General features: G+C 44.0%; 1 protein-coding gene across 2 annotated transcripts in view; it reads left to right on the top strand.

The window, feature by feature from the left end:
• TEDC1 (tubulin epsilon and delta complex 1) overlaps positions 1–24,721 on the top strand; it is a 427,923-nt gene that overhangs the window by 13,870 nt on the left and 389,332 nt on the right. The gene's annotated exons all lie outside the window — the stretch shown is intronic.

Below are 24,721 nucleotides of genomic sequence, written 5' to 3'. Positions count from 1 at the left end.
GTCAGTGAAAGACTGTCCTGTAGTGGAAGGAGTATGAGTGTGGTTATATAGTAGTAGAATGATTATTAATTATTATAATTACTAGGGGTGCAAAAGATCGGCACTGATCCACGATTCGAACAGGTCACCCCGCTCGGATTGGCACACGCCGCGCTCCGCGGATCGCTCCGCGGTTTCGGCCTTAGGAAAGGCCGCGGCTTCGGCCTAGTTCCAAAGTGGCAGCCATCTTGTTACACCCGTCGGCGTTTACAATGTGATCGCTCCGTCATGGAGCGATCACCTGTAAACAAACCGGTGTCATGATGACGCCGGTTCCTCTCTCCCCTCTCTCTGTACTGATCTGTACAGTGGAGGGGAGATATCGGATGGCAGCCACAGCCATCTGAGCAATACCCTGCCAATACTCTGCAATACTTACCCTGCCAATACTCTGCAATACTTACCCTGACTGACAATACTCTGCAATACTTGCCCTGACAGTGCTCGCCAATACTTGCCCTGACAGTGCTCGCCAATACTTGCCCTGCCAATACCCAGCAATGCCCTAGCAATAATCTGCAATACCCTGCCAATACTTATCCTGCCAATACTTATCCTGCCAATACTCTGCAATACCCTGCCAATACTTATCCTGCCAATATTCTGCAATACCCTGCCAATACCCAGCCATACCCATCCATGCTCAGCCAATATTACATTGGGGGAGATGACGTGGATATTACAGTGGGGGAGATGTATATTGCAGTGGGGACTATATGGTGGTGGCATTTTCACAGGTTTTTGCAAATTCAATTATTATTTGCTGATCCGAAGAATGATCCGATCTGTGAGTTTTTTTGATCCGTTGCACCCCTAATAATTTCAGTTATTCCCGCAGCAATTCGGTTCATCCAGAGAGATGCATTGCAATTATTTAGACTTCAGCACAGAACGAAGTCCACAAGATATATTTGCAACAGATGACAAAATCCAACAGGGTATTTGTAAAAGTTTTGAACAGTAGCCTGCAAAGTCCCATTAGTCATGTCCTAGCAAGCATATAGACACTACAATCCAGCATATGTCGATAATATGCACCTATATAGTTTCTATGCATGCAATAATGTGTATCATAATCCTAGACCTGTGCTCTCATCTTGATGAAAAAGGAATGTGTGTTAGAATGAATAACAGGTGGGGCGGAGGTTCTGCTTGGTCAATCCAAAATACTTTTTAATCTGAGAGCCGGTTCACACAGGGGCGACACGACTTCCAGGACGACTTTGTGAGGAAACTTGGAGACGACTTGAAAACGACCTGGGGCGACTTACAACACGACTTTAAGTCGCCCCAGGCCAGGCGACTTTTTCCGTGGCCAATCAGAGAATGAGCTCTGAAGGGGGAACTCCACGCCAAATTTATGAAAAAAAATTGGCGTGGGTTCCCCCTCCGAGAGCATACCAGGCCCTTAGGTCTGGTATGGATTCTAAGGGGAACCCCCTACTCCGAAAAAACAGCGTGGGGGTCCCCCCAGATCCATACCAGACCCTTATCCGAGCATGCTCCCCCCTCCTGAGCCGTACCAGGCCGCGTGCCCTCAACATGGGGGGGTGCCCTCAACATGGGGGGGGTTAAAATAGTTTATTGCACAGCTCCGGGGGTCTTACTTCTTCGGGGGTCTTCTCGCCGGACTTCTCAGCTATCTTCTGCTTGTTCTTTTCCTAGCGGAGTAGCCCGGCTTTCTTCGTCGCCGCCACCCTCGTCTTCTGACTTCGGGGGTCTTGTCCCCTTCTTCTCCTTCTCCTCCTTCTCCTCCTTCTCCTCCTCCTCCTTCTCCTCCTTCTCCTTCTCCTTCTCCTCCTTCTCCTTCTCCTTCTCCTTCTCCTCCTCCTCCTTCTCCTCCTCCTCCTCCTCCTCCTCCTCCTCCTCCTCCTCCTCCTCTGTGATGGGTGGCACAGCAGGAACACTGAAGAGCTAGCAGAAGATAGCGGAGGAGTCCGGCAAGAAGACCCCCGGAGCTGTGCAATAAACTATTTTAACCCTGTGTTGTGTTTTATTTTTTACTTTTTTTCACAGGTGAATGGGTAGGGGTACATTGTACCCCATACTCATTCACATAGGGTGGGGGGCCGGTATCCGGGGGCCCCCTTATTAAAGGCGGCTCCTGGATTCCGATAAGCCCCCGCCCGCAGACCCTGAAAACCCTGGCCCTTGTCCTCATCAACATGGGGACAAGGTGCTTTGGGGTGGGGGGGCCGCACGGCCACCCCCTTCCCCAAGGCACCACCCATGTTGAGGGCACGCGGCCTGGTACGGTACGGCCCCTTTCCTCGCCGGCCGGGTAGCGTGCTCGGATAAGGGTCTAGTATGGATCTGGGGGGACCCCCACGCCGTTTTTTCGGCGTAGGGGTTCCCCTTAGAATCCGTACCAGACCTAAGGCCTGGTATGCTCTCGGAGGGGAACCCACGCCAAATTTTTGTCATAAATTTGGCGTGGAGTTCTCTCTTGAGAGCTGATAATTCTGTCAGTCGCCTCCGTATAGACGGAGATCCGACTTGGAGGCGACCTCCATTGAAATCAATGGGTACCAGTCGCCTACAAGTCGGATTGAAGTAGTACAGGAACCTCTTCTGAAGTCGGAGTGACTTCAGTAGCGTGCATTAAGACGGCTGTCATTCACTTACATTGATTTTTAAATGTTGTCCGACCTGAGGCTACTAGGGGCGACCTGAAGTCGGATCTGAGTCGCCCCTGTGTGAACCGGCTCTTATTGTTAATCAAGGTGAAAAGACTCTACTAGTAATAACCTTTTTAAAGTCACATTAGTGTTTACCAAGTAAACAAACCACCATTCCCATGAATATTATTCTTTTCAAGTCAGATTAGAAAAAATTACATTTGGCCCTTTTGATATGTAAAAATGCAACTGTTCTGCCACTTGTGTCTTAGCCCTTGTACACACGGTCGGAGATTCCGACAACCAAATCCGTTGGATTTTGTGTGAAACTGTTGCATACACACGGTCGGACAAAGTTGTCGGAAAATCCGACGTGATTACGTTATTTCGTTACGATGGGACTACGTTCACGCTAGTAGCCAATAGCTTTGGTGTAGGAATTTGATCTGAGCATGCGTGGCACTTTGTCCGATCGGAATTCTCTACACATGATCGGGGTATGTCCGATCGGAGCATTTTGTCTGAAAATTTTACCAACAAGTTGGAAAACTTGGTCCGTCGGATACTCAGACGGAAACAGTCCGATGTAGACCACACACAGTCGGAATATCCGACAAAACGGTCCGATCGGACACATTCCGTCTGAATCTCCGACCGTGTGTACAAGGGCTAAGACTAGTCCACACCTATGTTCACATGAAAAAAGTGTGTGTGTGTGTGTGTGTGTGTTTGTATATATCTATATAAGCGACATAAATTGGCCAACATGTTTCACCAAAGTCATGAGCAGTGATGTTGCCTTTCTTCCAGTGTTCCTTTACCCTTAGGCACTTCATCCACATTTGCCCTCCTATTTGATGTAATCTGTGTTTGAACAAAAGAATAGAAAATGGCGTAATGGCACAAAGTGTGAACTGCCTGCGATTCTGATAGGGTGCGGAAACTGCACAGGAATCGGTGCAGTTCCCACACCAAATCCGTGTGAAGAGGGGCTTCAACAATGTAGCTAGGCTACTAGCTGTTTCAAGAAACGTGACAAAATTTAAAATGACCTCCCAAGGATGCAACCTCCTCAGTCAATCCTATGTATATCTCCTGTCTCTCCTCCTCTGAGAATAAAAGGCAGTCCCTTAAAGCAAGGATCCAGTGAAGAGGCTGTATGAAGGATCTTCTTTTCTTGCTTACTGCTGTACCTCCATCAGGAGATCTGTTTTAATGGCATTCTTGATCATGGGTGGATCTCCCATTGTGTCTGTCATGCCCTGGAGGAGTTGTGCATTTAGGAGGTCAATGGTAGACCTTGTTGGATTGTGCTCTTCTGACATGGTTGTATCCTTCATTGGCTTTAATGCACTCGCAGCATCCTCAGCGTTTTGTTGAGAGTGCAGAGATCTGACTCTCTCCTTTTATGACTTCTGGAAACAGCAAGGTGGCGCAGACTGCAGGTTATTCTAAGAACCTCTCGACCATGTCATATGTGCTGTTCCATCTTGTTGGCACATCAGTAATCGGTTTATGATTTGTTCAGGCCAAGACATTTGTTTCTCTTTTAGACAGTGGCTTGCTGTAGTGCTGCGGTGACAGAATGTGGATATTCGTCTCACTCTGCTGAGAAGCCTTGACAGCTTGGCCGATTTCAGTGCCTGCTGGAACACAAGATTTAGTGTATGAACAAAGCATTTTACATGAGGGAATTTCGCAACTTGAGCTGCAACTATCATGTCTGACACATTGTTTGTCACAAGCACTACAGATTTCACAGACAGCTGCCATTCTTCGACAGGAGACGACCGCCCGGCCAAATGAGCACCCGTGTGAGACTCATAAATGGCTCTCGTTTGTAGCACATGCAGCAAGATCTGGCAGTCCTTACTAATTTAATATGCTGTTATTGTAATAGGCTCCATCGTGACTGAAGTTCATGAATCACAAGTTCTTGCCACTCGACAGGCTTGGCTTAGTGAGGCAATTACCTGAGCTTTGGTTTCATGGTAGAGTGTAGGTATTATGTTTTCTGCAAAGTGACTGTGACCGGATCGTATAACACGGCTCTAGCATTAACAGGTGGCAAAGCCTGGGGTTGTCCACAAAGAGTAAGGCCATAGGTCCTTGGCTATGAAAGCTGCCACAGCTTTGGTTATTTTCTTCCCTTTTTTTAGAGTTGGGCAGCAAAGTTGACAGCATGGCATCAATTCTTGGCTAAGCTGGGTCTAATTCCTTGGTACAGGTAGCGGCAGATGTTAGCATCTCATCGTAACTTTTTTTAATTTTTATTTTCTCTTATATTCCCCGACCGACACAGCTCCTCTCTTAGCCATTGGGTTGTTACGCCCACCTTTAGGAGAATACTAGACATTACTTGTTATGTAACGCACAGAACTTCCCAGTCCCGCCCAGGGGGCGGTCCCGCGGGTAACAACCCTCCAGCCTGCCATGCAGTCATCAGTTTTATTTTGCCTAGTGAAGGAGAAGGACCTAGGAACCCCGACGGGCCCATCGGTCCGTCTTTTTTTTTTTCTGCAGAAGTTTGGCTTTTTGCGCAAGACAATGGATCCTGTGATCTGCTATCAACAGTCGACTGGGTGACAGGCTGGATACCCTTATCTTTGTAGTCTCCCCAGTCCGGCCATCGAGCCTGTGTAGGTCGCAGCTCCGCACTATGCCGGCCACGGCAAAACCTCAGCTCCAGAGGTGTTCTGGGGCACACATATGACCGGGCTACTGATTTCTGCGTCAGTGTGCTGGGCCAGCAGCCACCCTGTACTGATCAGTGAGTGGGTCTGTGATGGAATGTCTCCCAGCTTTTCAGGACTGGTAAGTACAGCTCTCCCTGCCTCAGTGGGGCTGAGCAGCTGGGCATTTCCTGGGAGGTCGATTCGGGGGTCCCTTACCTCCCTCTCTTCTCTCCCTGTACTCTTCTCCCTCCCTCCGCTCCCTGGGGGGATGCTGCAGAGAGGTGTGTGTGACTGTGCAGGGGCTCTCCGGGGGGGGGGGGGGGGCTCTCACCTGGGGGGGGTGGCGCTGGCTGGCTGTGTCCTGTTTTCCATGCCCCTGGAAGCTGTCTGTGAGGCTGTGCTTGTGCCCTGTGCAGCGCTGTGTCCACCACCATTATTCCTCTCTGTCCCTCATGGTTCTGCATTCGGTGGCAATTTTAGGTGTGGGCATGGGAAAGCATGCTCTCCTTCGGATCAGCGGCCATTTTCCCTGTGATTTGTCCTATACTGGACGTCGGCGGCCATTTTCTAGGAGCCTGAACATGTTTTTCAGTGTTCTCTAGCAGCAGCCTGTGCTCTGGCGGCTATTTTCCCTGTGTTTTATGTCCTTGTACTGGATGCTGGGCGGCCTGAGCACACTACAGAGCGGTTTCAGTGCCATTAGCAGCTGCTTCCAACGACACAGGGTTGTCTCCTCTGCACCTGGGAGCCAACAGAGACAACAGGCTAGGGGTGCACCAAATGTTTTTTTTTTGTTTTTTTGTTGCCGAAACCTATACCGAAAATGAAAAATACACTAGGCGGAAAACCGATACTGAAACAGCACCGATACCGAAAATGGCTTTTTTTTTTATATATATTAAACAAAAATATGATTTATATAAAATTGTGTTATATTATTCATTATAGTATTCATATTCAACTGAATCATTAATTTTATGAATAAAAGACTAGTATAATCCAATAATGTAAATAAGTACTTTAATAAAGAAACCCAAATAAATTGGACAGGGGACACAGAAGATAAAAATCATGAAATCAAATAAAATAAAAAATTATGAAATAAAGTTACTGCAGCATATCCCAGTGTAAATACTACTTAATCCCAACCAGTGATTCAGTCCAGAAAAAATGTGATCCACCCAAAGATGAGTAAAGGTACCCTTACCGACTCCACATGACCACAAACGGTCTCTCCAAACACAGGGAAACTTCGCAGGTGTCCCCAAAACCTTAAGGTTCCTCTAGGCTGCTTACAAACTCAATGCGATTAACATAGCTGTGCCACTCATAAAGAAAAAGCAAAAAGTGCCTCCATAGTGTAATCTTCAAAAAAATGGTTTTAATAAAAGTAGATAAATTACACTTACAAGCCCATTCTTCAAGTTCGCACATAACATCGGAGATAAAAATCACAGCGTCTCCACTGTCTTCCCGCTGTATTCCTGTTGCCCGACAATCGTGAGTACAGCGTGCTGACGCCAGGTCACTGGTCCCACCCTACGCGTTTCGTCACAAAGGGACGTTGTCTGGGGATTGGCCAAGTGACGCCGTCAGCAGCACACTAGATGCTTAAATACCCGGGCGGCGCCATCTTGCAAGCTGGCCACCTGGGATATGTAAATAGGCGCAGCCAATTTAAGTACTGGCCGCCCCACAAAATAACCACCACCATCTTAGATGTTGGAACACCTGTAGACACACAGATTGTGGTTAATATAAATATTGGGCAAAACAGGAAACATAAGGGAGAAGGTAAAGCGCAACAAGGCTTGCTTAGCAAAGCCAGTATGTCGCCCCCCTAATAAACAAAAATCACAAAGTAAAATAAAAGGATTGTGGAAAACAGAAAAACAGCTAAGGGAACACAGTGGACCACCATTTACATAAACATATAAAGACAAGAGGATATTGAAAAATATATTAAAAAATATATTATAAAAATTTTATGAAAATTTTTTTAAAGATGATTTATATTAAGAATTATTAATAAAAGAATTAATGTCCCATTCAACATTGAGGCCATGGGGAACAAAAGACTGCATCTCAAATATCCATCTAGTCTCAAGTCTAGAAATAGCTCTGACCCTATTAGTACCCCTCCAATGAGGTTGTAGTTTTTCCAAGGCCATAAACCGAGTCCCCTTCAATTTTTTGTCATAATACTTGGCATAGTGCCTTGATAAATTATGCTTGCTAAATCCACATCTAATATTACCTATATGCTCAGAAAGATGCACATGCAGAGCTCTTTTAGTGTGGCCTATATACTGTTTTAAGCAAGGGCACTGTATTGTGTGTGTGTGTGTGTGTGTGTGTGTGTGTGTGTGTATATATATATATATATATATATATGTGTGTGTGTGTGTGTGTGTGTGTGTGTGTGTGTATGTATATGTGTATATATATATATATAATATAAATAATACAAATTGGGACGTACATGTGAGATAAAGGACCCTATATTATAAGTTTAGTAGTAGTTTTGAGTAGGCTGAAAACTCACAGCTACACCCCATAAAGGAATTAATTCCACAAACCTCACACTTTCTGCAAGAATAAAAACCATTCATAGTCTGGAAAAAAGAGAGAGCCCTTGTACACACGGTCGGAGATTCTGACGGAATGTGTCCGATCGGAGCGTTTTGTCGGATATTCTGACTGTGTGTGGTCTGCATCGGACTGTTTCCGTCAGAATATCTGTCGGACCAAATTTTCCAACTTGCCGGAAATATTTTCTGACAAACTGCTCCGATCGGACATACTCCGATCATGTGTAGCCTACTCCGACGGACAAGGTGCCACGCATGCTCACATTCAAATTCCGACACGGAAGCGCTCGTTCAGGTTAAACTACTGCTCGTAATCGATATAGCACATTCGTCACGCTGCAATGTTAAAAATTCTTTCATGAAGTGCATTCTCTTGTTCTTTACAATGCTGCAAGAAGGAACTTCTTTTGATGCTCATAGTCACACACACTTCTCCCGAACGTATTTCCTAACCTGATACAATTTTTGATTTCGTCACATCGTCACATCTACACAATTTTTTAGATTTTTTTTTTTTTGGCTGCATTTTTTTTTTTTTTTTGCAAACTGTTAACCAATAGAAAAGACTATCATTCTGTGCCCATCATTTTTCTTTCTTGTCCCAAAGGTTTTGGCCACTACTGTCTATTGATATGTGAAACACTTTCTAAACTCAGCAATTAGTAAGCAAAAATCAAGTTAACATCATTCATTTATACTCCCAAAATATGCACAACAATACTATACCTGTCTTAAGCTGGGCTCCCCCAGTTCTTCCTGAGTGGAAGGCCCAGGTTGGGCATCAGAAGACTCAGCAGAGGTGGAATGTAGCATAGGACACGTGGAAGGAAGAGTAGAGATTGATTCTCTGACCTCAGCCTGGTCTGACAGAAACTGCATCCTGTCATAATACCACAGGCTGGGGACATAAACGTCATCTGCTGCAGCTCCAGATTGCATGGACTTCAACACCTTGGTCCTCTCCCTCAGATATGTACTCCTGAGGCCACCAATTTTCTTTTTTAAATAGTTGACGTCTGCCCTGGGGACCACCGGCTTCACAAACTCAAACAGTTTCAACATTGCTGCCTGCCTCTTTTGTCTGTTACTATATTGAGGGTGTGTTGGTTGCCACAGGCAGGGCATGTCTCTGTATTTATCGATGAACAGAGGGAGGAAGCCGTCCATAATGTCTGGAAGACACAACACAAGACAAACCCTAATGTCAGGCTAAACTCCACTAATGCAGGCCTCAATCTAGAAGCAGTATAGCCTAGTGATGTACCAAGTTCAAAATTTTACCTTCGTTTGCACGTTTGTCGCCTCAGCTTCTCCCTCTGTTCACAGATCGTACGGAGGACACATGCGTGTTGCGTTTTATATACAGTGCGCATGCGTGAAACTCCGCCCGCCCCTGACGTTCTTTCTAGACTATTCCCCGTCCCTTCGCTTTCGGCGCAGTGGGGAGAGCACATGGCGGAGAGAACGCAGGTGCGCAATAATAATAATTCCACTAACGAGGAGGAGGGTGAGGAAAGCCCAGAGCCTGAAACTTCCCAATACAGGAAGAGAAGATTTAAGGCCTCAAATATGTCTTTTGGAGAGATGTTGGAGATGGTGGACATATTGAACAGGACCGACTATGATGGGAAGTATGGACCTTACCCAAACCCAAATATCAGAAAAGCCAAGATCATGACTAAAGTTGTGAAGAGTCTTCATAAGAATTTTGGGGTATGCTGATCCATGGATCAACTGAGAAAACGCTGGTCAGACCTGAAACTGAGGGAACACGATCAGTACAGAAGGATCAAGCGTGTTATTGAAAAAAGTAAGTAGTTGTCGTGTGTTCATATGATTATTCTTGCTTGCATACTGCTCCATGTGCTTTTGATTTCATGTTGTGCAGTTTAAAATGGCCACTTTCAAGTTCATGGTTTCATTAGTTCGTAGGAAACATCGTTCTGCAGTTAAGTATTCCAGCTGAACACAGTGTCCCCAATAATGTTCTGACCTTGGAGCTCTGCCAAAATAAACAATTGTACAACACTTCCAAACAATGTTTCATATTCCTAATTCTACCCTCTGTGTGCTAATTATTCTTTTTTTACATTCTCATAGGGGAGAGAAGACAAGGCAAGTATGAGGACACCAGGGACCCCACCCCTCCCAAAGAAGGCCAAATTCCAAAACCAGATGCAGAGGAGCAGGAGGAGGAGGAGGAGGAGGAAGGAGAGATCGTTGAAGTTGGGCAAATTGTCACCACAACAGGTGAGTGTCGGAGAACACAGCTTCCGGTAAGCTCATCAATGTATATCGCCATATTTTTAATACATGGTGTGTTTTTTTTTTTTTATTTGTTTTGTAGGTGATGTAGAAGAAGATTCCCGTTTTACCAGTGAAAGTGCCCAGATCCTGATTGGGGAGATAATGGGGTGCAATCGGGATTTGGAAAATATACAGCAAAACATCAATGATGTTAAAAATAAAATGAAGAACATCATTGATGTTTTGGGGAGAGTGTGAAACACCACAAACTAGCTAGGGTTTTAGTTTTGCTTTTTTTAAATACAACTTTTGTATTTTTAGAAAATCCAAATTTGGAAGATGCACACAGTGTGTAAACATGTGCTATCTCCCATCATGGGGGATCAATGTACGTGTTTTGGGGCTGCAACCCCTTCATCTCAGCCACTTTCGACAAAACGCATACATTGATCCCCCATGATGGGAGATTGTGTAAACATGCACTATCTCCCATCATGGGGGATCAATGTATGCGTTTTGTCGAAAGTGGCTGAGATGAAGGGGTTGCAGCCCCAAAACATGTACATTGATCCCCCATGATGGGAGATAGCACATGTTGACACACTGTGTGCATCTTCCAAATTTGGATTTTCCAGGGGTGACACCCCATGTAATGAAGGCAATATCAGCCCAGTTTGTACATACTCATGTCTGATATTGTCTTCACTTTTCAAAGTTGAACTTTGTAAGTTCCTGTGTTCTGTATGTTACGCTTTGATACATGCCTGTTTACACAAAAACACAAGTAAACAAAAATTAGCTGAAAGACTGTTTTTGATACACACAATTTCTTGGTTTGTTGTAAAAACCTTTTCTAAATGCACATGTGAATGTGCTTGGATTAAAAAGTAAAATTCTCATCAATGTGTGGCTTCCTTTTTCATTGCGCCAAAGATGTATTTGGAGTAAAACTTTAGATTGCGTTGAGAATGGGTGTTATTTACTAAAGGAAACTCCACTTTGCACTCCAAGTGCAGTTTCAGGTGTACCTTTGCAGTGCACTTGTAGTGCATAGTGGATGTGCCTTTAGTTAAAAAAAACACACGGTGATGTGTTAATTTGGACAATCATGCCATTTTCCTGCCATGGCGCTGAAAATGAGCACGATTTTGGTCAGTAATGCACTACATACATTAGTTAACAAAAACAAGGTGTGCGTGTAGCAGACCCACAACATAAGATTATCTGAAGAAGAGACTGTCCCCTCATCTCGCTCTGAAATTGGGTTTGCACTGTTGTTGAAAAAGGCACAAGAAGAAAAAACCTAAATTTACCTAGGAGACACCTAAAAGCAAGCCAAGCAGTAAATGAAGGAGTTTCAAAGAAAAATTTATTGAGAAAATGCCTCTCAGACATTGTCTGGCATATCAATGGCCCCCCTACCCACAAAGTAGTCCATATATTGGGTTATAACCTCACGGGCGCTTTGGGGGGACAAGCCAGGATGAGCAGGTTCAAGGCCCGTGAGGTTATCATCATTTTCAAGCAAGTCTGCTTCTTGTTGGCCAACTGAGACCGCATAGTTTGCAGAAACTTTTTTAAGAAAATTGTGCAGAACACAGCACGCCAGCACTATGTGATTGAGTTTGTATTCCGCCATGTGAATAAGCGTTAGAAAAAGGCGGAACCGGCTGGCCAGTATACCAAAAGTGTTCTCCACCACTCTTCGGGCTCTGGACAGGCGGAAATTAAAAATCCTCTGGTCTGGGGTGAGAGTCCTCATCGGGAAAGGCCGCATCAGATGGTTCGCTAGGGCAAACGCCTCATCCGCGACGAAGACGAACAGGAGTCCTCCCTGATTCTCCTCTGGGGGTGGCAAGCCCAGATTGCCACTCTGGAGATGCCAGTAGAATTCTGTCCGTGCGAACACTCCACCATCCGACATCCGTCCATTGTGCCCCACGTCCACGTACAAAAACTCATATGTCGCAGACACCACCGCCAACATCAAGATACTATGAAACCCCTTATAATTATAATAGTACGACCCCGAGTTCGGTGGTGGGACGATGCTGATGTGCTTCCCATCAATTGCTCCTCCACAATTGGGAAAGTCCCAACGACCTACAAAGTGGGAGGCCACAGTCTGCCATTCCTGTGGCATTGAAGGACACTGTGGAGTGAAACAAGAACCAAAATTTGTAATTTAAATAATCAACATTGCAAGCAGATTAGACACCAACATTTTTGGCCAAGATTAGTATAACATTTTGGGAACTGAGTATTTAAAGCCTAAAGTATAAGGTCCCCTTATGAGAGTCATCACCCCCCCCCCCCCAACTTACCTTCATATAGTCCTTCTGCAGGACCCGAATGATGGCAGAACAGGTCTCTGGAATAATGATCCCCAGAGCCTGGGGGGAGATGCCTGTAGAGAACTTGAGGTCCTGAAGGCTTCTCCCTGTCGCCAAGTAGCGCAACGTGGGGATGAGCCTCTGCTCCGGAGTGATGGCTTTCCGCATGCAGGTATCCTGCCTGCTGATATAAGGGGTCAGCAAAGCCAGCAGACGGTGAAAAACGGGGTCCGTCATCCAGAGATAATTCCTGAAATCATCAAGGTTTTTTTTCCCGGATCTCACGGAGCAAAGGCATGTGCGAGAACTGGTCACGCTGGCGCAACCAATTCTTGGTCCACAAACGCCTCCCCTCCCTGTTCATGGACCGGGCTTGTGTCAAAGTAACAACCCCAACATGAAGCCCCTGCACAGCACAAACTCTACGACGAGTATGTAGACGAAACATGGTTTCAAAACGATCGGCTCGTCAGAACGGACAACAGAAAGCACCGATTAAACAGCAATGCCTGAAAGAACGAACTGAGTAGCAGAAGCAAGCAGACAATAAGAAATGCAAATCAAAGCGTACTTTACCAAGAGAAACAAATACTGACTGCACGCACTGATTATCAGATACGCAAAGACAAGCACAAACTGAAGAGCAGTAGCGATCTGAATCACAAATCTGAAAAGCGCGAATCGTCTCTCACCAAACTTCTACTAACACGCGATAGACACAAGATCAGCAGAAGTAGCCCAAAGGTTGCCGGACGTGGTGCTGAACTTCCCTTTTGTAGTCCCGTCGTACACAGCTTACGTCACCGCGTTCTTGGCAACCGGAAATTCCGACAACTTGGTCCAACATCACTTCCGGACCTGGTCTGGAATTAATCAGTCGGAATAACTCCGACGGATTTGGTGGTTGGAATCTCCGATCGCGTGTACAAGGGCATAGTCTTGGGGGGGGGGGGGGGGTCAATAACGTTTGGAGCAATCACATGGCGTATGGATGGTGCTCCTTTGTAAATGACAATCGGTAACACCGCCCCAAGAACTTGATCGTTCTTCAAGAGACTCCAATATTTATTGAAAATCTTTCTGACAGAGAAATGCTGATTAGAGTATCGTGTCACAAAGGAGTATGCATATCCTTCAATAACTTGTCTAACCCTTTTAGAGGTATCGAGCATAGCATCCCTATCCATGTTCCCAACTTGAATGATGACCTCTTTTTGATATCATCCTCCCTATACCCTTTCTCAAGGAATCTAGCTTTTAAGACTTGCGCCTGTTGGTAATCTATCATGTTAGTACAATTTTGCCTAATCCTCTGAAACTGTCCCTTGTACACACGGTCGGAGAATCCGTCGGAATGTGTCCTATCGGACTGTGTCGTCGGATAATCCGACTGTGTATGGTATGCATCGGACTGATTCCGTCCGAATATCCGTCGAATCCAATTTTCCAACATGTTGGAAATATTTCCCGACCAACTGGGCTGATCGGACATACTCCGATCATGTGTAGAGAATTTTGATCGGACCAAGTGCCACGCATGCTCAGATCAAATTCCTACATCAAAGCAATTGGCTACTAGCCTGAATGTAGTCCCATCGTAACGAAATTAGGTCATCACGTTCTGAAAGATCGGATTTTTCGCCAACTTTGTCCGACCGTGTGTCTATGCAACAGTTTCGGACAAGATCCGACAGACAAAATCCGACGGGCAAAATCCGACGGATTTTGTTGTGGAAATCTCCGACTGTGTGTAAAGGGGCTTAGCCATGAAGCATGATGACAACTGCTAAGCGGTATATAAGCGTTCCGATCAGTCTCCTTGAAAAAGTAGTGGTAATTAATTTACCATCTACTACCAATATATTCAAGTCCAGAAAATGAATTTCCGTCTGGCAAGCTTCATATTGGGGATTAATGCCCCTATTGTTCGAATTGAGCTTCAATAAGAAAGCGTCCAGGGAGGGTAAATCACCTTCCCATAAAAGAAGCACGTTGTCTATATAGCGTTTCCATAAACGCAACTCCTTAGGAGGGTTGGTATCAATAACCTCACTCTCCCAGCAGCAATGAATAAGTTCGCCAAACTTGGGGCGAACTTAGCGCCCATAGCCACGCCAATGGATTTCAAAAGGTAATTCCTCCCCAAACCAGAAATAATTGTGACTGGTAGCAAAGGTTAGGAGATTGAGAATAAAAAATTACATCTTTAATAACCATAAAGACCTGAATAGATGGTGCTACAAAGCCTGGGGGGTTAAAGAGTAAGGTATTAGAAAGATTGGTATGTTTAATCCGAACAATAGCATTATCTCCAGAGGGACACAAAGAGGGGGCATCAACAGCCTCATTCTGATGGGCACTAGTAGAGGCAACCTGACTCTGATTTCCAATTGGATTTAAGAGGTAATGTCTCTTGATATTCATTTTGTGAATGAACTTATGAACATCAATAAAGGTTTCAAATTTATTGAGAGATCGAGGAGGAGCGGAGGTGGAGTTCTCCCACAGATAATTGGACAGAACTCAAGTTAAAGACACCACTAATATTTATCGTTTTGTTTTCTTTGGACTGTATCCTCCTCCCCCCTCTGAGGCCTCTTTCTTAGTAACCCCTTTTTGGTCTGGTATTGTCCAGGGGAAAAAAACGAGAATGTTCAGTTCTTTCAAACTCTTCTTTCAAAAGAGGAGGATTCCTGATAATTCTCTCTATATTGAGACACAGCATTAGGATGTTGCCTAATAGCGAGGTCAGCCTCATAAATACCATCATGATACTGATATAAAAGGGGCAAATCTATTCTGAAGAGGTATATCAGCATTTCTGGGGATCTGTCTCACTGGATCACCCCTACGTTGATTAACCCGGCCTTTGGGGTCTTCCCTATATTCCCTTGAGCATATGGCTAATATTAAAACGTGGATTTAGCAAGCATAATTTATCAAGGCACTATGCCAAGTATCATGACAAAAAATTGAAAGGGACTCTGTTTATGGCCTTGGAAAAACTACAACCTCATTGGAGGGGTACTAATAGGGTCAGAGCTATCTCTAGACTTGAGACTAGATGGATATTTGAGATGCAGTCTTTTGTTCCCCATGGCCTCAATGTTGAATGGGACATTAATTCTTTTATTAATAATTCTTAATATAAATTATCTTTTTAATTTTTTTTTTTCATTACATTTTTATAATATATTTTTTAATATATTTTTCAATATCCTTTTGTCTTTATATGTTTATGTAAACGGTGGTCCACTGTGTTCCCTTAGCTGTTTTTCTGTTTTCCACAATCCCTTTTATTTTACTTTGTGATTTTTGTTTATTAGGGGGCGACATACTGGCTTTAAGTAAGCCTTGTTGCGCTTTACCTTCTCCCTTATGTTTCCTGTTTTGCCCAATATTTATATTAACCACCATCTGTGTGTCTACAGGTGTTCCAACATCTAAGATGGTGGTGGTTATTTCTTGCTTATGGGGTGCCAATACTTAAGATGGTTGCGCCTATTTTGTGGGACGGCCAGTACTTAAAATGGCGGCGCCTATTTACATATCCCAGGTGGCCAGCTTGTAAGATTGCACCGCCCGGGTATTTAAGCGTCTAGCATGCTGACGGCGTCACTTGGCCAATCCCCAGACGACGTCCCTTCGCGACAAAATGTGTAGGGTGGGGCTAATGATGCTGACAACAGCACACTGTACTCGCGATTGTCGGGCTATAGGAATACAGCGGGAAGACAGTGGAGACGCTGTGATTTTTATCTCCGATGTTATGTGCGAACTTGAAGCCTGGGCTTGTAAGTGTAATTTATCTACTTTTATTAAAACCATTTTTTGAACGATTACACTATGGAGGCACTTTTTGCTTTTTCTTTGAGCTGCACAGGTATGTTATTCGCATTGAGCTTGTAAGCAGCCTAGAGGAACCTTAAGGTTTTGGGGGCACCTGCAAAGTTTTTTATCTTGGGTGGATCATTTTTTCCGGAGTGAATGACTGGTTGGGATTAAGGAGTATCTACCTCACATCTATTTGAGTCTGGACTTTTTTACACAATTGTTGCATGGATTTGAATTGTATATCACCATTATTGAGTATTGTCTTTTTTTTCTAATGATTATTTGAATACATTTTTATTTTCCACAAGAGTAAGCACTCTTTTCACTGTATTTAGGTGGTTGTCTGCCTTAGTTTTATTTACTAAGGCTCCCCTCACCATTATTGGGAAATTGTATGAATTTATTTATTTGTTCATAAATTCGGTGGGTGCTTGCCTTGGTTTTATTCACTAAGGTTCTTTTCACCACTACGGGGAAGTTGTATGAATTTTTTTATTGATTTATTTACTTTCAAATTTCCTTGTAAGTAAATAAGTAAAGTCGCGCTACGGACTACCCACCCTGTGAGTGCTAAAACCCAAATATAGTAAAAACAAAAAGGTGATAATACATTTTCCAGGGTTAGAGCTGCCTTTACCTAGAACCTCCACTTCCTAGTGTGGGAGGGGGGGTTTTGAGTTTGAAAATATGGATAATAGGTTATGACGCTAAACCCAAAGTTATATACTTAGCGTGTATGTATGAACATACTATTAGTGACCTGTCTGCAAACTCAGTGGTATTATAAATACTAATTGAACCATATAAATTTAAAGTGCAAATGCGTGCTGGCACTGCTGTGTCAAATTAATATAAGTGGCATATAGTGGTAACCTCAAAGCAAAAATAAAAAAAACAATCAAAAAATTCATACAAAAATAATTAATACCAAGTCTTTGTGCGTAAAAGAAACTTTCAAAGCCACATAGGATCATTGACAATGTCCCTTAGTAATATCCTGGCTAGCCGTGACACAAAATAAAGTGACTAGTGCAAAAGATGCCAATCTTCATTGCAGGAAAAAAGCCACATGAGAACGCTACACATGTCCCCTATTGGTGTCCTAGGTGGTAATGATACCAGATAAAGTGACTAGTGCAAACAGTGCAAATCTTCAATGGAGAGAAATCATTCGTCCCCGGTGCGCCACTCAGTGCTGTGGTAATGTGAATGCTCTCACCAGAATTTGTACCCCTGTGGGGTTGGATGGGCTTTCACAGTATGAGCCACTGTGCTGCTATCTGGATGCTGCTGCTGGTGCTCTGAGGAGATGTTCACTCTTCCATTCGCATAGACTCCGTTATTATATACATATAAGGAAAAACACATCCATAGTGTAGTATGTTTTAGACAGACTTTCGTTTATTTAAGTAGAAAACCTACTCACATTTGGAAATAAAAGCAATTCGCTTAAAAAAAAAATGACGTCACACTGACGAAACGCGTAGGGAGTGGCTACGTTACGTGCACCCTTTCTATAGCTAGAGGCAGCCGGCTGAGTTTTTTATGCGAATTTCTTTTATTGCCAAATGTGAGTAGGTTTTCTACTTAAATAAACGAAAGTCTGTCTAAAACATACTACACTATGGATGTGTTTTCCCTTATATGTATATTATAACGGAGTCTATGCGAATGGTAGAGTGAACATCTCCTCAGCGCACCAGCAGCAGCATCCAGATAGCAGCACAGTGGCTCATACTGTGAAAGCCCATCCAACTCCACAGGGGTACAAATTCTGGTGAGAGCATTCACAAATTTCCTTACCATAATATAAAGTACTGTTTATTTCATAGGTATTTATAATATTAATTTAAAGTATTTATTCAATGGTTATTTGGCTTTATTAGCGCTGCACTTCTTTTTTTGTATTTTAAATCAGAACTAGTAATTCAGTTCTCTCTCCCTAAGGTGTCAGTGGCTGTACGTGCGATAAAAGTGTATGTATGTAGCTGCGGGTTACATACATAGTCATACAGTAGACCACACTGTGTTCAGTCATACTATGCTGTATGTTCCAATTGTCCAATAGCACAGTCCAATACCAATCCATTTACTATGTTTAACAACATGGTAAATGAATTGGTCTATGCTATGGATTTATAGATCTATTTCAGTAAAAGTGGCAGATTTCGCTTTAAGAACAAAAGTTGTTCAGCTTTCTCACAGGAGAGATGGTTTCTCTTCTCATCAAGAATATGAGATGCTAGACTGAATAGTCTCTTGCTCTCTGTACTGGTGCTTGGGGCAGATAAATATCTGCGTGCAGTCTGTGCAAGCAAAGGAAAACGTTGTTTGTTGATGTGCCAATACTCAAGGGGATTGTCACTTCTGGCGATAGGCTGTTCAGCTAAATAAATGTCCAGCTGTTGGGTAGCTGCACTTGTTGTGGCACTGCTATGGACCGGGGTGCATTCATGTTAAATTTCTTCAAACATATCAGATATGGAGGGAGCGTGTTCCTCTTCACTTGTATGCAACCGTTTCTTCTCACTTTCCTTTGTGCTACACCTCAAAACTCATCACCAGATGCTTCCACCACCTCCATTTGTGCCTGTATCATTTCCCGTGCATGCTGCTTTTTCTCAACATTAAAATAATGCTCTTTGAATCAAGGATCTAGAACTGTTGCAATGAAGTACAGAGTGTTGGACTCTGTGTCTTGTGTCTTGTTAACGGCCTCCAGTAGAGTTGTTTTAGCCATTTTTACGCCATGGTCTGTTTCTATCTCTTTCCCTAGCAGACGCTTCAGTGTGGCAATCAAGGGAATAACTTCAGAAATGGAAGCATTAGTTGAGCTTATTTCTTTTGTTAACTGTTCAAATGGAGATAGAAAAGACAAACTATTTTCAACTAACATCCACTGATGTGCTCTCAGTGTTGCCAGAAGCTCGTCATCTGCAGCTAAAACACGCTTTTGTTGAAAAAGACTTTGCAGCATACAGTAGGTACTGTTCCAACGAGTGTCTACATCTTGCTGCAGTAGTTTCGGTGACATTCCAAACTGTATCTGCAAAGCTTGTAATCTGGAATAAGCAAGCAGAGAATGCTTAAAGGGGTTGTAAAGGTAATTTTTTTATTTTCTACATAGGTTCCTTTAAGCTAGTGCATTGTTGGTTCACTTATCTTTTCCTTCGATTTCCCTTCTAAATGTTTTTTTTCTTTGTTTTCTTTGTCTAAATTTCTCACTTCCTGTTTCACCCCAGTAAGCTGTTCAGTAAGCTGTTCTGGCTGACTAACCACCAGCTCGGATGATGGTGAGAAGTTTACTGAGGAGAAACAGGAAGTGAGATATTCAGACAAAGCAAAAAAACATTTAGAAGGGAAATCAAAGGAAAAGGTAAGTGAACCAAAAATGCACTAGCTTAGAGGAACCTAAGTAGAAAATAAAAAATTTACCTTTACAACCCCTTTAAAGTGACCCACAATTTTTCTTCCTTTTTGATACAATATCAGATATGGTGCGCTGACTCGACAATCCTTCATTCACAGTGAATTGTAGCGTGTTTGCCATGTTCCCTGCGCATTACCTCGGACAATCAAATGCACTTTAGACTTCTCAATGTGTCAAGCATGGATTTTTAAAGTGTCAGCTATTGCTGCTGCAGTATGTGATCCAACAAACTCACGTGCGTTAAGTAGGATGTTTGGCAATTGAAATTTGTTATCTATCCACTGCGCTGTCAGGCTAAGCATGCTCGTTGACTGACGTCTAATCTCCAAATGTCGGTAGTAAAACTGATTGCTAAGATGTCGGTAGTCATGAGCTCATGACCGTGATTTCTAACACTGCAAAACAATTCAGGTAGACAGGTATCTGCAAAGTAGCGTCTGCTTGGTAGTGAGTAACGCGGCTCAATATACTGCATTAGCTTACGGAATCCAATGTCCTCCACAACAGAGAATGGCTGGTCGTCTAATGCAATAAATTCCATAATTTTATCTGTTATGGCATGAGCTTTAGGACCGTCACAAATTTTTTAACCTTTTCAAAGACTGTGTCCACAGATGGTGCTGAGCCTGAGTCACTTTTTGGAAGTGGCACTGTTTTCTTGTAATCTGAATGCTGAACTGGATGATGTGTTTTCAGGTGGTGTATCAAACCTGTTGAAAAATGCCTTGGCACTGTACCCCCTCTTGAAATTTCTGCTGAGCAAAGACTACAGATTGCAAATTTGGGGTCTTTATCAGAAACTTTAAAATATTTCCACACTGCAGACATGGTCCACCTTTGCTGGTAGCACAGAATAATAGCATAGAATGATCTATAGTGGGAGTGAAATCTGAGTGGGGGGGGGGGGGGGGGGACAAAATCAATTTAAATGCTAAACCCCAGGAGGCAGCTTTAAAAAATAAAACATTTTTTTAACGGTGCAGCTCTTGCCATGCAAGGTAGTTATGTCTGCACTGCAGTACATCTGACTTGTACCAAAAAGATAATATAATTGCACTGATTAAATTAGATTTTAAATGGAATGGATTGCTTGCAAATTGCAATTGCATGCTATATTTTATTTTTTTGAGCTATTCTGTAGTATACTATAACTTCATGCGCTTGTTGTCATTGAATTTGTCAGCGTAGTATTATAACTTGTTATACATGATTTGTTGAAACGTGACAGTATGCAATAAAATATATAGTCATTAAATATATTATATTTATTGCATACTATCATGTTTAAAAAATCATGTGCTTGCTGTCATGTCGGTGTGTACTGTATAACTAACTATACTGTGACAAAATGACAATTTCAATGACAACATGGGCATACATTTAATTGTATAGTATACTACAGAATAAATAGCATGCCATTCCATTTCAAATCAGTGCAATTATATAAAATATTATTTTTGCTACAAGTCAGACGTACTGCAGTGCAGACAGACAGACATGTTTAATATTCCCATACTGCATGGCAAGAGTAGCTTGTTGTTTAACAAAGGCCAAGTAGTAAGTAATACATGTTGTTTGACTGCCATAGACCGTTTCAGTAGTATAGTAAAATAAATAATACTAGTTGGATTGTTTCTGTCAGTTTAAGGCAAAAAAGGCAATGCATTGCTCACCGGTGAGTAGTAGTAATGGTAGCCATCCAGGAGGGACAGTGCCCACTCTTGTACTTGAGTATGCTATGTGCAGCCCTTTATGAAGCTATCTCTCGGGTCCCAGCAGCGTCTTATAAGCACGAGGAGCGTCTAGGGGGAAGGTGCCAACGTCTCAACAGGGAACGTGCTTACGAGTACGGCGTCTTAACCGCGAGGAACGTGCAAGCCGCCCACAGAACGAGTGATTTGATCCAAAGGTTCTCAAGCCGCTACTGCTCATGCATGATTTTCGGCGCCATTATCGGCAATAATTCTCTTTCGGTAAAATGCCTAAAAGGCCATTTTCGGACGATATTTTTCTGCGGCCGAAATTTCGGTGCATCCCTACTACAGGCACTACCTGCTGGATAGCGCAGAACCCCTCAGGGTGGTGAGTCCTGCGGGAAAGAGCCCCTCGGTCAGCAACAGTAAGGAGGGTGGCACTGTCACTGTCCTAAGTCCCCTTCGGGTGGCAGACAAGGGTAAGGTCAGCATGGCTTCAGAAACTGGTGTTTCTTCCCCCGAAATCCAGGCAATGGAAACTGGGTCAACATAAAGAAAAAATATAACTGCGCTACCCCACAATTTTAACCTAACAAATAGTTCACACATACAATACCAAGGACTAATCTCCAGTAGCGGTTCTCATACACATAAAAATAAATTATTCAATATAAACACCATGTGACTAGTGTTAGATAAATAACTTAATAAAAAATCACAAAAATATATATAATGGTAAAAAACGTACAATCCTAATACAAAATATCAAATAAATAAATTCATTATAAGATGTCTGATAGATAAAGTGCTCCAAAAGAAATAAGTGCAACAATTCATGAAACTACACAAATGATGTGCTCAAAAGAGAAAAGAAAAGTGCAGGCAGTCCATGAAGCTGAGAAATAATTCTTCCAACAGACATTCGTATGGAGACAGGCTTCCTTCACCACCAATGTGCTGATAAATAGACCAAATGCACGCTTACCAGACCAAAGAAAAGTTCAGGCTTATAATACATATCATGTGAAGACCATAGGAATAAAACAGCAACAGCCCTCTCCAAAAACGACCTCCACTGACGGGATCTCTCACCGGGTACAGACAAGAAAAACTCCCATAGCGTAAATCCACATAAATGCCAATTTATTATAAAATATGTAACATACTCACAAGCGAATATTTAAAACAGCGTTAAATGCCGGCCGGCAAAACAAGCGCCCAATAGTTCCTGTCACTTGATGGCATCAGCACGTCGAGACCACCCTACACACGTTTCGTCATATGTGACGTTGTCTGGTGTTTTTTTCATTTTTACAATTAAAACTGGGTTGCCTGCGGACTGCGCAGTGCCCATGGACACCTTGCCGACGGTCCTCAATTCGTTCATTGCCAAGATGGAGGTGGTGCGTGGCCCCCCCTCCAGTCCTCTGGGAAGAGCGCTGACGCAGACTCGGGTCCCGCTGAGTCTGTTGACCTCTGCTCTGTCTTGTCAGATGACGCTGACCAGGACCGTTCGGACAGTGAGGATGAGTCCCCCTCTGGGTCCGTGCATGACAAAGTGCTTGTTGGAGCACTTATCACAGCTGTGCGTGATACCCTGAAGATTCAGGAGCTAGCAGATTCCTAGGCTGAGGTAGCGGTCCCTTTTTGGGTCCCGTATGGTGTTCCCATATCTGACTTATTTTGACAAGTTCATTTACAAGGAATGGGGTCATCTGCAATGGACCTTTTCGGTTCCCAAATACATGGCGGTGCGTTACCCCTTTTGAGGAGAGCCTTCTCAAAAAGTGGTCAGCTCCTCCAGTCGTGGACCCCCCAGTATCCAGGTTAAACAAGTAACCAAAATTCCGGTTGTGGGGATTCCTGCATTTAAGGATCCCATGGACAGGAAGGCCGAGGCAGTGACCCGTTCCTTGTTTATGGTTGTGGGGTCAGCCGTGCGACCAGTACTGGCATCTGCACTTGTGTTGCAGACGCTGAGTGGGCAAAACTGTTGCACTGCGAATTGGGAGAACAGGCATCTCCTGTCTGCATGGAACTAGCAGACCAACTAGTGCAAGGCCTTAAGTACGTTTGTGATGTGGCCCTGGATACACCCCCCCGTTATCAAGGGCTTCAGTGTCAGCAGTGGTGCTGAGGCCCCTGATTTGGTTAAAATGCTGGTCTGCTGACCAGGCATCTAAAAAAGCCCTGACGGATCTTCCCTTCATTGGCGACCGGCTCTTTGGAGCCTCTTTGGATGACATTATTAAGAATGCCACAGGTGGTAAGAGTACTCTACTACCACAGGCCAGGAAGGCTAAGGAGACACGCCATAGGCAAGGGCCCTCTTTTTCCGCTCAAAATCAGCTTTTTCGTCTGCCCGGAGCTTCAGCTAAATGTCCCCAGCCCGACAGGACGACCGCGGAAGGACAGAAGCGTCCCTGGAACCGCAAGCCTAACAAGCCTGCGAACAAAAGTGCTACTGAATGAAGGTTTGCTCCCACCCATGTCTCGGGTGGAGGGTCGCCTTCGGGAGTTTGCAACTCTGTGGTCCTTTCGACTGTCCGACCAATGGGTCTGTGATCTGATTTCCACAGGCTACAAGATAGAGTTTCTCTCTTGGCCACCAAACAGATTTTTCCCCTCCAGCATACCAGTTTCCCCGGCTCGCCGGGAGGCCCTCTTGGGGGCAGTAAGGAACCTGCTGAATCATGGGGTGACTGTACCTGTTCCGGAATCAGAACATCTCCAGGGGTTCTACTCAAACCTGTTTGTAGTTCCCAAGAAGGAAGGGGTTCGGACAATTTTGGATCTAAAAGTCCTCAATCACTTTGTGAAAGTCCAGAGGTTCAGAATGGAACCAGTTTGCTCAGTAGTCGCTGCACTCCATCAAGGGGACTTCCTGGCATCCTTAGACATCCAGGATGCGTACCTGCACATATCCATATGCCTCCGGCATCAAAAGTTTCTGTGATTTGCAGTCGGGGAAGCCCACTACCAGTTTATGGCTCTCCCTTTTGGTTTGGCATCAGCCCCCCGAGTCTTTACCAAGGTATTAGCTCCTGTGTTGGCGTTGCTGCGGCAACGTGGGATTGTGATTGTGGGATACCTAGATGATCTCCTCCTGAGAGCATCTTCCACCTCAGAGTTAGAGGAGGATGTGGCGATCATTATGCAGACCCTGCAAGAGTTTGGGTGGCTGTTCCTAGGCTTGCTGCTGGACTCCAAGGAAGCGAGTGTTTTTCTCCCTTCAGACAAGCTGCAGACTCTCAGAGCCA

The sequence above is a fragment of the Lithobates pipiens genome, unplaced genomic scaffold, assembly GCF_037356315.1.
Source record: "Lithobates pipiens isolate NorthernLeopardFrog02 unplaced genomic scaffold, aLitPip1_a1.2 Scaffold_30, whole genome shotgun sequence".
In the NCBI taxonomy this organism is placed as follows: domain Eukaryota; kingdom Metazoa; phylum Chordata; class Amphibia; order Anura; family Ranidae; genus Lithobates; species Lithobates pipiens.
Note: the sequence above shows the minus strand (reverse complement) of the source record. Positions and strands in the feature narration are given on the sequence as shown.